Raw genomic sequence first — 16,713 nt, 5'->3', positions numbered from 1 at the left:
AATTCAATATTATATTTGCCCCAAGACTCGAAACTTTTCGAAAAACGATTTATTTAATGATTTGATGACGAATAAATCAAAAAATTATGTGTGTTGATATTATATTTTCATTCATTGAAGAATATTTAGAATAATGAAGTTCAACAAATGATACGAACAAAATACTTATTCAATTAACCTTATGATCCGAAACATTTAAGAATTTATTTAGTGTTTAGATAATCCGCTGAAGATCGTTTTTCACAATACGACTGTCAATTTAGGACCAATTATAGAACGATTTAATTAATAGATCAATAGCTTTCGAAAATGTTGGTCAGTCTATGAACTGACAACTCATTTTGACAAATGACGGATTTCAGTATCCGACTGCTATATAGTATGATGAGAGTTCAAAAAAATTTGTATGGACTACAGAATTTAGATGGTTGATATTCCGCGTCGCTAACAGTCAATCACATTTCCTTCAGCGTAGTTGTTGTTTTGAAGAAAAAGTAGTAGATTCTCGCATAATCCGAAACTCTACATGTATAGCAGTTGTTCAGTTCGGGATTAAAGTTTATCCTAGATTGATTTTGACATTTCAGTTCGGTTCTGTTAGATTATCTAGGATCATCTTAAATCTCGGCCTCATCCTGAACTGAACAACCGGGCCTTATAGTAATAGCAACGTAGCATTCATTAAGTCGGTATATTATTGGAATAATACTAATTTTTTATAGCGGAGAATAGTGGTTTTCAGCCTCGGTAGGTATTCACGAAATTCATTTTATTATGTTTTTTTAAGGTGAATCGGCCCGAAATCTTGGATCCCCCGACCTGCTAGTTTCGTATACTTCTATGACAATAGCATAATAACTCAAATTTCAACATTTTCACAGAAATTTTTGAATTTAAGGGAGAGACACCTTGAAAAAATCGATAGCAATTTACCGCCTAAACTACGAGCTTGCCGAAGTTGAAACTGGTAACAATCTACTCAGTGCTTCATAATATGTATAGTGTTATGACTCAGTGTATTTTAGAACCTGTAAAAAAAATTAAAAACTGTAAACTCGTCATCGCCTTCCAAAGGCTGTATCTTGGAAGGTCTGTCGAAATACCCCCGCTTATTTTCATTAAGGAATCATCTCCCTTATTCCTTCGCATTTGTTTACAGATATCCTGTATATAGCTATATTTCACCTATGTACCTTTTTATTTTAGATAAAGTTTATCCTAGATTGATTTTTACATTTCAGTTCAGTTCTGTTAGATTATCTAGGATCATCTTAAATCTCGGCCTCATCCTGAACTGAACAACCGGGCCTTATAGTAATAGCAACGTAGCATTCATTAAGTCGGTATATTATTGGAATAATACTAATTTTTTATAGCGGAGAATAGTGGTTTTCAGCCTCGGTAGGTATTCACGAAATTCATTTTATTATGTTTTTTTAAGGTGAATCGGCCCGAAATCTTGGATCCCCCGACCTGCTAGTTTCGTATACTTCTATGACAATAGCATAATAACTCAAATTTCAACATTTTCACAGAAATTTTTGAATTTAAGGGAGAGACACATTGAAAAAATCGATAGCAATTTACCGCCTAAACTACTAGTCCGAGAGCTGGCAGCAAAAACAACTACCTCATAAGTTACCAAAAGTTTGGTTTGGCACTTTGGTTCAACTTTATTACCAAAACTTGAAACCGCCTGTCTGCCGGGCGTGAGTGGTCGCCTTATGGGATAAAAAAAATTGAAAAGATGAGAAAAAATCGATTGGAACTTCCTCATAGTTACCAAGATGAATGTTGTGTCAAAATGGTCTAGGATCTTTACTGAATTGAAATCGTAAGCGTCTGCCAACAGGGGTGGTCGCTATTTCGAAACAGACGCTGTCAAATACAGGGTGGTCCAGATCATAACCAAGAAATTTCAACCACGTATTCTACATCAAAAATAAGCCTTAGTTTGTCATATAAACATATGTCGAGAAATGTTTCCTCTCCGAGATACGGGGTGTTAAAATTATAGAAAAAAAAAATGTTTTTTATTAATAACTTTCACACCTCTTGAAATATTTTTATGAAATTTGAGACATAGATTTTGAGCGTCAAGGAACACTTTTTGCATAATATCATTTCTTTTCTATTCTACCAGTGGCTTCCGTACTGCAGCGAGACTGAATATTTTCAGATAAAAAAATAATACGCCACTGGTCTTTCCGACAATAAAAATTACTTTTTGAATCCCTATTTAATTTGGAGCAAATTCGGTCTCTTGACTTTTTGCTGTACGAGGCACTGTTTCCGGTTAAAAAAATAAAACATGCATGAAGAAGTCGCCAAAATTTGATATGGTACGTATATAATAATAATAAGACTATTTTTGTGAACGAAACGTGTAACTAAAAAAAATAAGCATTAACAACCACAGTCAAAACGAACTTAAAGAAGATGTTCGAAGTATGAACCATTTTGCTGAACACATATTTATATATATATATATATAATTTACATCGACGTCTAATAGATCCGACAGCAGCAGCTAAATTTCGATTTCTTAATTCGTCGCAAGCATTTTGAATACGGCCAATAAGTTTTTCCCTTGAGTTCACAGGAGTCATATATACGATTTCTTTCAAAAACCCCCATACGAAGTAGTCCAAAGGGGTAATATCGGGGCTTCGTGGAGGCCAACTGACTGGCCCATTACGTCCAATCCATCTTTCTGGAAAATTATTATCCAACCAGTTCCTCACATTTCTATGAGAGTGGGATGGACAATCGTCAAGTTGAAACCAAGCCGCTAATCTTGATTCTACTGGAATATTTTCCCACATATTTGCAAGCTCTGTCATTAGAAATTGTAAAAAACTTTCACCACTAACTCATTCTGGTAAGAAATAGGGTCCAAATAGGTGATTATTATAAACTCCAAGCAAATATTAACACTAAATTCTACTTGGAAATTTCTTGATCGAATGGGATGTGGATTTTCGTGGGCCCATACATGCTGGTTATGAAAGTTTACCACGCCCCGACGACTAAAACACGGTTCATCAGTCCATAATATGGTATTTAAAAAGTCTCTATTCTGCTCAATTGAACGAAGTATCCATTGGCAAAAAAATAATCTTCGCTGTTTATCACCCTCTCGTAAACCTTGGACGGGTTGCAAGACTTTTTGACTTAGAAAATAGAAGTGTGCGAGCTGTTATTCGACTGCTTGTTGTTGGATTCCTATCAAATTCACTAAGTATCCTCCATGGCACACTTTGTTTTCCACAATAAAGAAATTACAGTCTTTTATGGTTATGCTTGTATTGAAACGAGTAATTGGAAACCAAAACTGTCATTTAAGTTTTCTAATCAAATTAATCTACCCTTAAATAGGAGTTGGGTGTGTGTTGAATTTATCTTATCTTAGAAAATTGCTACAAAACCGTAGTAAGCTTTTTATTGCTATATCAAATTTTTGCGATTTCTTCATGCATGAGAATGTGTTTTATATTTTTAACCGGAAACGGTGCCTCGTACAGCTAAAAGTCAAGAGACTCCAAATTAAATAAGGATTTGAAAAGTAATTTTTATTGTCGAAAAAACCAGTGGCGTATCATTTATTTATCTGAAAATATTCAGTCTCGCTGCAGTACGGAAGCCACTGGTAGAATAGAAAAGAAATGATATTATGCAAAAAGTGCTCCTTGACGCTCAAAATCTATGTCTCAAATTTCATAAAAATATTTCAAGAGGTGTGAAAGTTATTAATAAAAAACATTTTTTTTTCTATAATTTTAACACCCCGTATCTCGGAGAGGAAACATTTCTCGACATATGTTTATATGACAAACTAAGGCTTATTTTTGATGTAGAATACGTGGTTAAAATTTCTTGGTTATGATCTGGACCACCCTGTATTTGACAGCGTCTGTTTCGAAATAGCGACCACCCCTGTTGGCAGACGCTTACGATTTCAATTCAGTAAAGATCCTAGACCATTTTGCCACAACATTCATCTTGGTAACTATGAGGAAGTTCCAATCGATTTTTTCTCATCTTTTCGATTTTTTTTATCCCATAAGGCGACCACTCACACCCGGCAGACGGGCGGTTTCAAGTTTTGGTAATAAAGTTGAACCAAAGTGCCAAACCAAACCTTTGGTAACTTATGAGGTAGTTGTTTTTGCTGCCAGCTCTCGGACTATACGAGCTTGCCGAAGTTGAAACTGGTAACAATCTACTCAGTGCTTCATAATATGTATAGTTTTATGACTCAGTGTTTTATAGAACCTGTAAAAAAAATTAAAAACTGTAAACTCGTCATCGCCTTCCAAAGGCTGTATCTTGGAAGGTCTGTCGAAATACCCCCGCTTATTTTCATTAAGGAATCATCTCCCTTATTCCTTCGCATTTGTTTACAGATATCCTGTATATAGCTATATTTTACCTATGTACCTTTTTATTTTAGATAATAGAAGTTAATCAATCATCTGTATCTCAATCATATGTATCCGAGTATGTATCTATATTATTAACTTCATTTTGAAGATTCATTATATCTTGACAAATATATGGTTGCAATTTCAAAATATGTTGACTCGAGGCCTTCCAAAGACTTCAATATTGTTTATTTTTTCCCTTACACTCTGTATGATCTATCGATAAATGCAAATCTGTTCTGGCGAATTCTTCATAAAATCTTACTTATTTCGATATAATTGGTAATTTTCTTTATGATACATCACTGAAATATTTAAACCAGAGAGATGGTACAAGCTCTTCAAATTTTCGGGAAAATCCAATATTTAAACATAATCGATAATAAAAGAGATGTTTCCGAGCAAAGGATTCCTCCAAATCATTGAGAAATCTGATTCAAGAAAAATATAAAGAGCGTTCCATTTGAAATAACACAATGTCCAACATTCGGTTTAGCCGACGTTGTTCATTTCTGTGATATTGTGAAATTTGTAGCATTTTTTTCTCCTGATTCTGAAATGAAAATTTTCGGATTGGCTCATTGTCCTTGAGTATTCACCACCATTAACATCTGAATTTTCTTATCCAAAAAATGTTTTTCTCTGAACAGGTTATTTTATTATATGCAATGTAACAATACTGATTATTCGTTATACTAATAGGTAGTATTATCTATATGGATCATTTACATAGAGAGAAGAAATATCATTATGGACAAGACTCAAATCGATTCGTTTTCAGATAGGTAATGAAATAGTTCGCCAAATTCAGAATTATAGTGTTAGCTTGAGATGAAAGAAGTTCAACGGATGCATAGATATACGCACGATGAAATATAAACAGTCATAATCCCATTCGAGAGAGCCAAGATTGGTTCTCTTTCACGTGATTCTTTCCCCTACAAAGGAATGCGATAAAAAATCGTTGAGATATGCCGCCTGGCTTGCAATAATGGAGGAGAAAACGCGCTGCGCCTCTATTTACTTAATTCCTCCGTATACTGATATTCCGCCTGTCTACATCTGCTTGCACAGTACAACGTTGCCATTTTCGGAGGTGCTAACAAGCAAAGAGTCTTTCAGAGCAATTCTCCGATATACAGCTCAGCACACTAGCGCCAGTGATATACACTCGAACTAAAAGATTGTTCAGTACATAAAGGGGGTGCGTTGTGACCTCAAAACGATTTTTTGATATGTTGGTCCCTGAAGCCTCCTGAATCTAACAAGCTAAAAAACAAGGCAAAACGTTTTCACCTCCGATTTCGGAGGTGACATCGATATATATGAGGTGAGAGCGTTAAACGAGTTACTATTTTGGAGGTGGTATTAACACTTTATAACTATATATATATATATATATATATATATATATATATATATATATATATATATATATATATATATATATATATATATATATATATATATATATATATATATATATATATATATATATATATATATATATATATATATATATATATATATATATATATATATATATATATATATATATATATATATATATATATATATATATAGTTATAAAGTGTTAATACCACCTCCAAAATAGTAACTCGTTTAACGTTTATATATGTATATATATATATATATATATATATATATCTATATATATATATATATATATATATATATATATATATATATATATATATATATATATATATATATATATATATATATATATATATATATATATATATATATATATATATATAGTTATAAAGTGTTAATACCACCTCCAAAATAGTAACTCGTTTAACGCTCTCATATATATATATATATATATATATATATATCACCGACCTCATAGTAACTAAGCAAGCCAAGAAGATGCAAAGGAACATTTCGATGGCGTGGGTTGACTACCAGAAGGCCTTCGACTCGGTACCCCACACGTTACAATTGTATGGAATATCGAGGCCCATCATCAACCTCTTGGAGCATCTGATGAAGACATGGTGCACGCAGCTGGTGGTGAACACCAAACAAGAGAATTATAAGACCGCCGTAATCAGAATCAGGAGAGGTATTTTCCAAGGGGATACTTTGAGTCCCCTTTGGTTCTGTTTAGCACTGAACCCCCTGAGTAGATTACTAAAAAACCAGATATACGGGTACATTTTACAAAAGGCGAGGAATATAAAAATTAACCACCAGTTCTTGGTAGAAGGTTCTGCCGGGCTCCTCAATGGCCTACCCTGCTTGGTGATAGATTTAAAAAAAAAAAAAAATCTTAGGGCTGTTGTCTCTGCTACTTGCAGATTTTTTATTCCTCTGGATTTGCAGTTTGCGTATATTGGATGTGGATATTCAATCAATGGCCTACAAATGGTCTTATATATTTTTACTGCATTGTAGATGTTGATTCCTTGTTTCCTATATGTCAATTTAGCAAAATATGTGGCTCTGAAGATAGTCTTTTTCTTTATTATCTTTGTGTGGGCATTAAAATTGTGTCTATTGTCTATTTGAACACCCAAATATTTTATAGTCGGCGAAGGTCTTATGTCTCCATTGATATTAATAGTTGGTGAATTTAGGTTGATTATGTGATCAAAGATGATAAACTGAGACTTAGTTGGATTTGATACGTTTCGATACAAAACGATTCAAAATGGCGCCGCGAGGTGAAGTTGACTTTGAATTATCATGTAGGAAATGTTCGAAGGAAGTAAAATTGTCGCTCAAATGTGGAAAATGTTCTTCGAGATATCATCCTAGCTGTATAATAAAGATAATAGGAATTTACGTGAACTCAGAGGGTGCCGTGATATGTTGTGATAACATAACAAGGAAACTCCAGGAGAAGGATGATGAAGTACAGAATCTCAAGGTGAGATTGTCTACTTTGAACGAATCCATATATGAAAAATCTATTATGCAAGAAGAAAGTCTTGACAAAGGGTTCGATATATACCCTAAAATCAACAATGACGAAGTTGAAATACAGAAACCTGACAATATTGATTTTCTAAATCAAAAAGTTGGTTATTTAGAGTTGTTGCTGAAAGAAAAAGACACTATTATAGCGGATAAGTGTACAATCATTGACGACAAAAATGAAATAATCAAATTGATGGTTGCTGAAAGTGACCGGCGGCCAATTGCGAATTGTCAGAAGAAAAATGATGGTAACCACACCCTAACAAGAATAGGACCGAAAAATGGAAATATCGACGAAAACATTGATAAGCCATTGGAAGTTGGCAAATGTCATGTAGTTGACAATGTTAGTTGCAATAAATCCGCTGATGCCTGTGTAGTTGAGACGGCGTTGATAAGTGATTGGAAACAGGTGAAACATAGAAATAAACCGGTTGTTAGACCCCAAGACGAGCAAGGTGGCAACACCGAAAATTCAAGCAAGTCAGTAAAACATATTAGTTCTGATAACTTGACGGAAGCGAGGATTAGTGCGAATGAAAATGTCAAAATGTTACAAAATAAACAGGTCAATAAACATAATAGGAGAAAACAATGGATTGTCACTGGCGCTGGAAAGAACAATCCGGTCAAGGCACTTGGAAAGAAAATATCTCTCTTTGTTTCTAGGATAACAGTTGACACAACAGATGAACAATTTACGGATATGGTTCGGTCAGTTTTCCCTGAAGCAGAATGTGAGCGGCTAGTTTCTAGAAATCCCGACAAATATAATTCATTCAAAGTTTTTATTAATGAGAAAGATTTCGACGTGGCCAAAAATGGCAGTATCTGGCCTGAGGGTGCTCTTGTGTCAAGGTTTTTTCGGAAGCCACAATCGAAAAAGCTGAAAGAAATTTGAATACGTGTCAAGTAAATGAGTCTCATAATTTGTGTGAGTTTGCTCTGCTACATTGTAATGTCCAGGGGTTACGGGGTAAAGCAGATGTGGTCGAGGCTTTTCTTTGTGATCAACCACGAAATTATAATATATTTTGCATTACTGAGCATTGGCTCACGGATGAGGAAACTCCAAAAATCTTGTTTGGTGAATGGGCAGTGGGTTCAACATTCAACAGAACTCGTTCAGCTCGTGGGGGATCGATGATTGTGGTACGGAATATAGATTTTATACCATTGAATGAGATCAATAGCTTATCGCTCGAAATTCATTGTGAAGTATCCGCCCTCAAATTGGTAGATTTGAATTTGACTATTGTCTGCGTTTACTCATCACCTTTTAGAAGTTTTAATCTGTTTCTTGATTGCTTAGAGACAATTTTAAATAAGATCAATGTTAATGATAATGTTGTGTTTTGTGGCGATTTTAATGTAAAATTTGAAATTGTTTCTGATGTTGATCAGGTTATGGATGGGGAGGCGGGGACCCTGTGCGACCTGTTTAATTCATTTGGTTTTCAACAGAAAATATTTGAGCCCACCAGAGGAAAGAACTGTCTTGACAACATTTTTTTAAATTTTGACTCCGGATATGATGCTGGGGTTGTTGGGACAGAGTTCTCTGATCATAATGCGCAGCGTGTGTCACTGAGTGTGTGCGATCGGCGACCAGGTTATTCTGAGAGAAGGGCGAGACCGTTGACTCAGATGGGTTTTAATATGATGCATAATGGGTTGGAAGCCGTTGATTGGGTTAGTCTTTTGGACAATATTAATGACGGTAATGAAGCTTTTAACGTTTTTCATCAACGTTTTATGGACATCTTCAAGTCATCCTTCCCAGAAAAAAAAATTCGTGTTAAAAAGGATACAATTTGTGGTTCATGGTTCACAGAAGAGTTACGACAAATGCGCACTAGGCTGCATTTGATCAATGATATGCTGGCTCGGTATCAGACTGAGAATTTGAGGGTGATCAGAAGACAGCTGAGGTTCATATACAGAAAGGAAATCCAAAAAGCCAAGCAGTTGTATTATGATAATCTGGTAAAAAATTCAGCCAACAAGGCAAAAACAGTTTGGAAGATTGTGAATGATTTAAGAAAAGGTAAGAGACAAGATATTCCAAGTACATTGGGCGCTGAAAAATTCAGTTTTCATTTCGAAAAGGCCATAAACTCGGTTTTGAAAAACATACCAGATGTTGGATATAATTCCGCTGATACCTTTAGTATAGACTGTCCATCTGGTCTAACATTCACTTTCAAGGAGGTTTCCTATAATATGGTAAGAGATGTCATTATGAATATGAAGGACAGCCGTTCAAGAGATTACTATGGTCTCTCTGTGGCATTAGTAAAAAAAAATATAAATACCATCTTGTGTCCTCTAACGAAATTAATTAACAAATGTCTCACTCAAGGTGTCTTTCCGGATAGCCTTAAGTTTTCTAGGGTCGTTCCTGTTCATAAGAAGGGTGACATGGATGACATGGATAACTACCGACCTATATCCCTGGTGCCAGTCTTTTCGAAGATTCTGGAGAGGTTGATCTGCAATCAGCTTGTGGAATATTTCGAGAGCAATAATTTATTTTCGGAAAGGCAATTTGGTTTCAGGAGAGGTCGCAATACTGGTGCTGCTGTTCTAGATTTGGTTGGGTCAATTCTGGAGTGCTTTGAGCTTGGTTTGCACTCAATGTCATTGTTTCTTGACCTTTCGAGAGCCTTTGACTGTGTCTCCCACGAGACACTGCTGGGTAAGCTTAAGAATTATGGGCTCGATGACTGTGCTATACAACTGATCCGTTCTTTTTTGACCGATCGTTGGCAGATGGTTTCTGTGGGCGAGTTGTGCTCTGGTTTAAGATCCTTGGTCATTGGAGTCCCGCAAGGTTCAGTTTTGGGACCAATATTATTTTTAATATTTATAAATGACTTCCCAGAGTATGTAAAGGGTGCGCTGACCACTCTCTTTGCTGATGATACCACTGTCCTCGTTAAGTCTTCGGAGTTGGCAAGTCTGATTCGGGCATCGGGGGAGGCAGAGTTGAGGGCTTTTGAATGGTTTTCTGCGAACAGATTGTCCATAAATGAGTCCAAATCTCAGAGTTTGGTTTGCAGTTTGAGATCTGTGCCGGAGCGGAAGCTGGAGTGCGTTAGATTTCTGGGTGTTCTGTTGGATGATAGGCTAACATGGACTGCTCAGGCCACTGCCGTCGCTCGGGCGGTCAGCAAAAATGCCTTTGCCCTTCGAGCTCTGTCATCGACTTTGTCTGTTGAAGCTTTGCGGATGGTTTACTTTGCCTTGGTCGAGTCCCACTTGAGATACTGCGTCATTATGTGGGGTAATTGCTCTTTGAGAGAAAGTATCTTCAGAATTCAGAGAAGAGCAATTCGGTTCATTACGGGCCTAGGGTATAGGGATTGTTGTAGAGACAAGTTTGTGGAATTGAGAGTCCTAACGTTCCCAGCATTGTTCATCCTCGAATCCTTGACCTATGCCCATAGTAATAGGCATTTATATACTCTTCAGTCAGACATTCATGACCATAACACTAGAAACAAGGGCCTTGTTAGGAAAAAATTTGTGAGGCTGGACAGGTCGCGCAGGGCTCCCGACTTTCTGTCCATTGATTTGTACAATAAGTTACCTTCTCACCTGAAATCACTGACGGAGGATAAATTCAAACGTGTCGTTAAGGAGAGACTACTTTCCACGCCTGTTTACTCTATTGAGGAGTTTTGTTCTTGCGTTTTCGGTATGTTTTGACTTATTTTAATGTGTAAATTATATACCTTGATTTTATATTGACGAGTGCAAACAAAAAGGATTGTAGTCATGAATAAATTATTATTATTATTATTATTATTATTATTTGGTTTCAACCTCCATTTGTGGAACCATAGTGTGACAGTTTCACTTGTTCTTGCAGGCTTTGTATGCAACTTTGCAATAATTTTTCATGTACTATCAGTGTTGTGTCGTCAGCAAATTGTAGTACATATTGTTTCCTAAATGGATTGATGGACATATCATAACAGTAAAATTTATAATAAGGTGCATACCACCCGACGATATGAATATCGACAAGTGTTACGATCTGAATTGAGCTAGCCAATTTGCCATCGTCAAGGCCCCAAAAGGAGTACGCTCCACCGAAGAACAGCAGATGCTGAACATGGTTTCGGCCTCATTTGGCCTCATCAGAGCAACATAACATTTTTCTACGGTGGAGAACGTTTGGAATTGATGTAACTTCATTCAATGTTGGCGTGTTCTACTGGGCAATATTTACCTAGAGCGCCACCCAACATGAAACGGTGTCCGATTCAATCCCCTCCAGATAGAAACCAAGACGAAGACAAAAGCATATGTCCCATATTTTCCCTAATTCAGTACGATTCGCTTTTGCGAACGTCAGACGCATGATGATTGAATAAAGTTCCATCAATTCCAAACGTTCTCCACCGTAGAAAAATGCTATGTTGCTCTGATGAGGCCACATGAGGCCGAAACCATGGTCAGCATCTGCTGTTCTTCGGTAGAGCGTACTCCATTTGGGGCCTTGACGATGGCAAATTGGCTAGCTCAATTCAGATAGTAACACTTGTCGATATTCATATCATCGGGTGGTATGCATCTGAATTTATCCTTATTATTTTATTCATTGCCGTTAGGCATTATCATTCTTCATTAGTAAAATTTATATATTGATTTTGATAGTGGAGATCCTTGAGCCGTGCCCTGCTCTGGACTGAAGTGATTAGAAACAGCATTATTTAATTCAACTGTTAGTTTTCTGTTTTCTAGGAATTGCTGACATAGCTTAATTAGGTAGTATGGGCAATTAGTTTCATTCAGCTTATATAAAAGTCCTCTGTGCCCCATACTGTCAAAAACTTTTTTAATACCCAAGCATAACGCAGCAGACTTATCTTTTCCCAACGTCGCATTCTGAACATTAGATATAAGAATTGATAGTGGGTGGTTTGTTGAGTTTTTTTCCGTGAATTCGAACTGAAAATTTGGTATGTATTTGTTTATATGTAGATCACGCAATTTCTTTATTAATTTTTCATAAAATTTCCCTAGAACTGGAAGCAGGTTGATAGGTCGGTAATTTTCGACTCTTCTACTATCTGTATTTTGTTTATGTATGTTTATTATGGTACCTATTTTCCAAATTTTTGGGAATATGCTGTTATTTATACAATACTCGTATATTTCTATCAGTTTCTTGTGGATGCTCTCATTCAGGACTTTGACATTGGACCATGTAATGTTGTCTGCTCCAGGTGTGGTGTTTTCAGGTTTATGAAGAATTTCATAGTAATCTTCCTCATTAATTTCAATTATCTCATTATTTGTGTTTCTGGTCTTGTTAAAATGATTTTCATACCATGCATTCACCCTGTCAAAATGATTCTTATCAAAGTTAGCATCTTCATTAAGTTTGAAAGTATTTTGATAATGATTTGCAAATAATTCACATTTTTCCTTATCGGTCTGATATTCTTTCACATTATCTATCACATCTTCTAGTATAAGAATTTGGCGTGACTGTTTGTATCTGGACAGTTTGTTAACTTCTTGGAAAAATATTTCACCTTTGGAATCGTTGATCTTATTACAAACAGTTATCTAGTTATGTTCCTTATATTGTTGTATTCATTCAGATTTTTTTTGAAAATAGGGTCTCCACTTTTTCGATATTCCCTGTACATTTTTCTTTTATATTTGATCATTCTAATGATATATAGAGGAAGTTCGTGAATGAATGGATGTCTCGAGATCATGGGTGTGTGTTTTTTATACTTTCAGATAGAGCATTATTGAATTTTTCTATATATTCTTCATATATAAGATCATTTTTGTTCACTTCGATGAAAGCTTCCATTTCCTTGTGTACTTTTTCTGTATTGCATTTGTAATTAGGTATAATTTCCTTCTGTTCTTCAGTTGGTTTCACAGTCAGGTCTACTTCCACAACCATTGCCAGGTGATTTGAGCCCAAATCGGGGGTTAATTCAATTTGCCTAATATTCTGTTTTATAGTGTTTGTATAGAATATTAAATCAGGAGTACTATCTTCGTTCTCGTTGCTCAAAAATGTTGGTGGAGTTTCCGCTTTGGTAAACTACATCTATCTCAAAAAGTTGTTGATCTGTTGGTTCTTGGCTTTGTTTACGTTGAAGTCTCCTATTATGATAGCATATTCGCAGAGAGACGCTCTTATGAAAATACTTTCTTCTATCTTTGATGCAGGGTGAATGTATACAAGGAAAATATGTAATTTTTCATTTTTGAATGGGACAAAGAAATGGGTTACTTCATTCAAGGGGTTGTTGACTGCTGGTGAATTGGCTTTTCACATTTTATGCCTGGATGACACTATACAAGGCTGCCACCTCTCGTGTTCTGTATTTGGTGTCCAAACTTTTGTCGTTGTGTCCAATTTCGGTATTGCGTGTTGTCTGAACTTTTTATTTTCGCCTCAACAAACATTGTACATGATATATTGTTATGTTCCATGAAATGATTGATCAAGTGTTTTTTTGGGATGTAACTGTTTATATTGTTGTACAAAAATTTAATTGTCAACATGAATTTGACTATTATTTTTGCTGTTGATAGGTTCAGTTGGGGAGGGCTCTTCTGGATCATCCATATCAAACGTTAGCACATAAAATCTGTTCCCTGTAACCACCACTGTTGTATCTACATTCGACAAATTTAGGAAAAGTGATTCATACAGGACCCGAAACCAATTTTTTCTGTACCCTCTACATACGTTGTCCCTGACGGAAAGAAATTATACATATATGTGCCTAAAACTATATAACAAACTACCATCCAAAATACGTCAAATTGATAACTTCAAATGTTTTTAAAAAGAGGTCTACAGCCTATTGTTACGACTAGAGCCATACACTGTTAGTGAATTCCTGGAGAGTAACATTGAATGTTGATCTTCTCTGTTTTTGTTTATTTTTTTCCTGTATGACGTTTTCCATCTTCATTGTTTTGTTAACAATTATTATTGGTGAATAAAGATATTCTATTCTATTCTATTCTACATCATATTGACTTATGAACTTCTTTTTGATCTTGAGTAAGAGTTCATTTCTATTAGTGTTTTTGGTTTGTTGAGTTTACGACAATATGTATGTACTATGTCATCGTGTATTGTTATAGGGGAGTGTATTCTGTTCATCTTCTTTGTAAGATCCCTTATTTCTCTAGTTTTTTCATTTATAGTTTCAACATTGACGTTTGGGATGCCTTCGATTGGTTTCTTCGGATGGTTGGGACATTTTATGGACCATGCTAAATGGTCTTCAGTATTGCAAGCAGTACCTTTTGGTGTATTGGTTGACCTACAATGGGACATTTTGTGAGTTCCTTGACATTTTGAGCATTTTGGTGGACTTTTGCAATTTTCAGTTGTATGATCAGATAGTAAGCATTTGTTACAAGGTATCGGTATTGGTTCTGGCGCATGACTGGGGAAAACCATGTAGTGACGATTCATATAAAATAGACCATTATTAAGTAGTGTCTCGAACGCATTTATTTCTCCTGTAATTATTCGTATATAACCTGTTGGACAAGAGTGTATTCTTGATACAATTCTTTTACACTACCGATGTTTTATTCCTAATGAAGTTAATCGTCGACTTATTTCGTCGTCCTTGATATTCGTTTCAACTGATGCAATAACTACTGAATAGGTTTGTTGAGGTTCTTTTCTCTCTCTTCTTTGTTTTTGGTTTTTAGTTTCTTTGTAGCTTGTTATTCTTTTTTCTGCTTTTAGTTCGTTTAGGGCTTTTTCCAGTTGTATTTTATCAGTATTCGACTTCGAAAGGAATCCAAATTCAGTTTTCAGAATAATATCTTCTCTATTCGGGAATTTGGAGTTCCAAATAGTCGCCATTTGAATTTTATCTATTTCATTACTTTCAGGAGTGATGTAAAATAAATTGGTGTATTCTGTGGATTCAATTTCATTCATTTTCGGTGAAAAGTATTTGTTTATGTTTTTTGTTGGATTATTATTCTTTTGTTGTTGAGTGTATATTGTTTTTTGAGTTGTTCCTGTAGCAGATGTTGATGGTGCATTATTCGTCTTATCTATTTCCATGCGTTCAGGTTCATTTATTATAATTTCTTTCATTTAATTAATTGTGGTTATTTGAAAATAATATCTGGAGATTCGTTTTCATATTTCTTCTTCGCAGTCGCAGTCTTAACATTCTTCCTCCCTCGTTTCCTCTTAGAAGCGACCTCTTTCAGATCTTCTTCTACTCCCTCCGAAGTCCGTAGGAAGTGCAGCCGCCGATCTGAGACATCTCATAAAGGCAGAAATACTCAAAGTCTGCAGCCTTCACCTGGGAATTATCGTCGGTTTTCTTTGCTTATCTTAAACAGCTGTTGATTTATTCACTATCAGTTACGATTCATATCAATGAGAACGTAATTTAGAAGCACATGTGCTCAGAATGAAAGCCAAACACAGACTGTGCCAAAGAATAGCTGTCTAATGACAACGACAGATGACTCAACCATCAGCGATATTCTATTTTTGCGACAACAAAATTAATGACGTCACGCTTAAAGACGCTTTAAGACATCGATTAAGACGCTTAATCGCCAAAATATGGCTCAAAGCCCTTGGCGTATAAAAAGGATAATGTGTACCCCCCCATCGATTTTCCCCATGAGTTACTTTCAAGTAGACAAGGTATGAATAGTTTTAAATGCCGACGTGAATGTCATTGCGTTGTGTACACACACAAATTATTGAATGGTATGAGAGATTCCTATACATAATCAAAAAGCTCAAATTTTTGCCTCTACAGTCAAAAACATATTTTATGTGTCAACACCATATATATATTATATTCTATATCGATAATGAGGCAAAGAAAAGTTAAGCCAGCCCGTGGGAGGAATCGACTTCTGCGCATGTGCAAAAATATTAAGAATACAAATACCTGATTAGTTCTGTCTCTTTCAGATACATGGTTTTATGAACTGACAGTAATGAAATGATTTTACTTCTCAACCATTCGAATATTTTCGAACTTAACCTAATCTAAGAACCTAACAATATGTTGATATTGGTTTGAATCAGGTTCAATCTCAGGTTTGCATTACGTAGTATTTTATCGTTTTATTTCTAATAATTAGAAGTCAAAATTCATTAAATTTCATCGTACTGCAACACTAGTCGCTCGGATTCATAAAAAAGTGAAATATTATGTGTTTTTCATAGAAAACCTGCGGAGTGCGGAGTTTATAACGAAAGTGATGTTGAATCAACAAAATTGTAGGATTGTGAATACATTTTCCTAGGTTGTTCACTATGGTATATTATCTGTATTGTATCTAGATAAGT

This window comes from Coccinella septempunctata, chromosome 5, assembly GCF_907165205.1.
Source record: "Coccinella septempunctata chromosome 5, icCocSept1.1, whole genome shotgun sequence".
NCBI classification, from domain to species: Eukaryota; Metazoa; Arthropoda; class Insecta; order Coleoptera; family Coccinellidae; genus Coccinella; species Coccinella septempunctata.
This window is presented reverse-complemented; position numbering follows the sequence as displayed.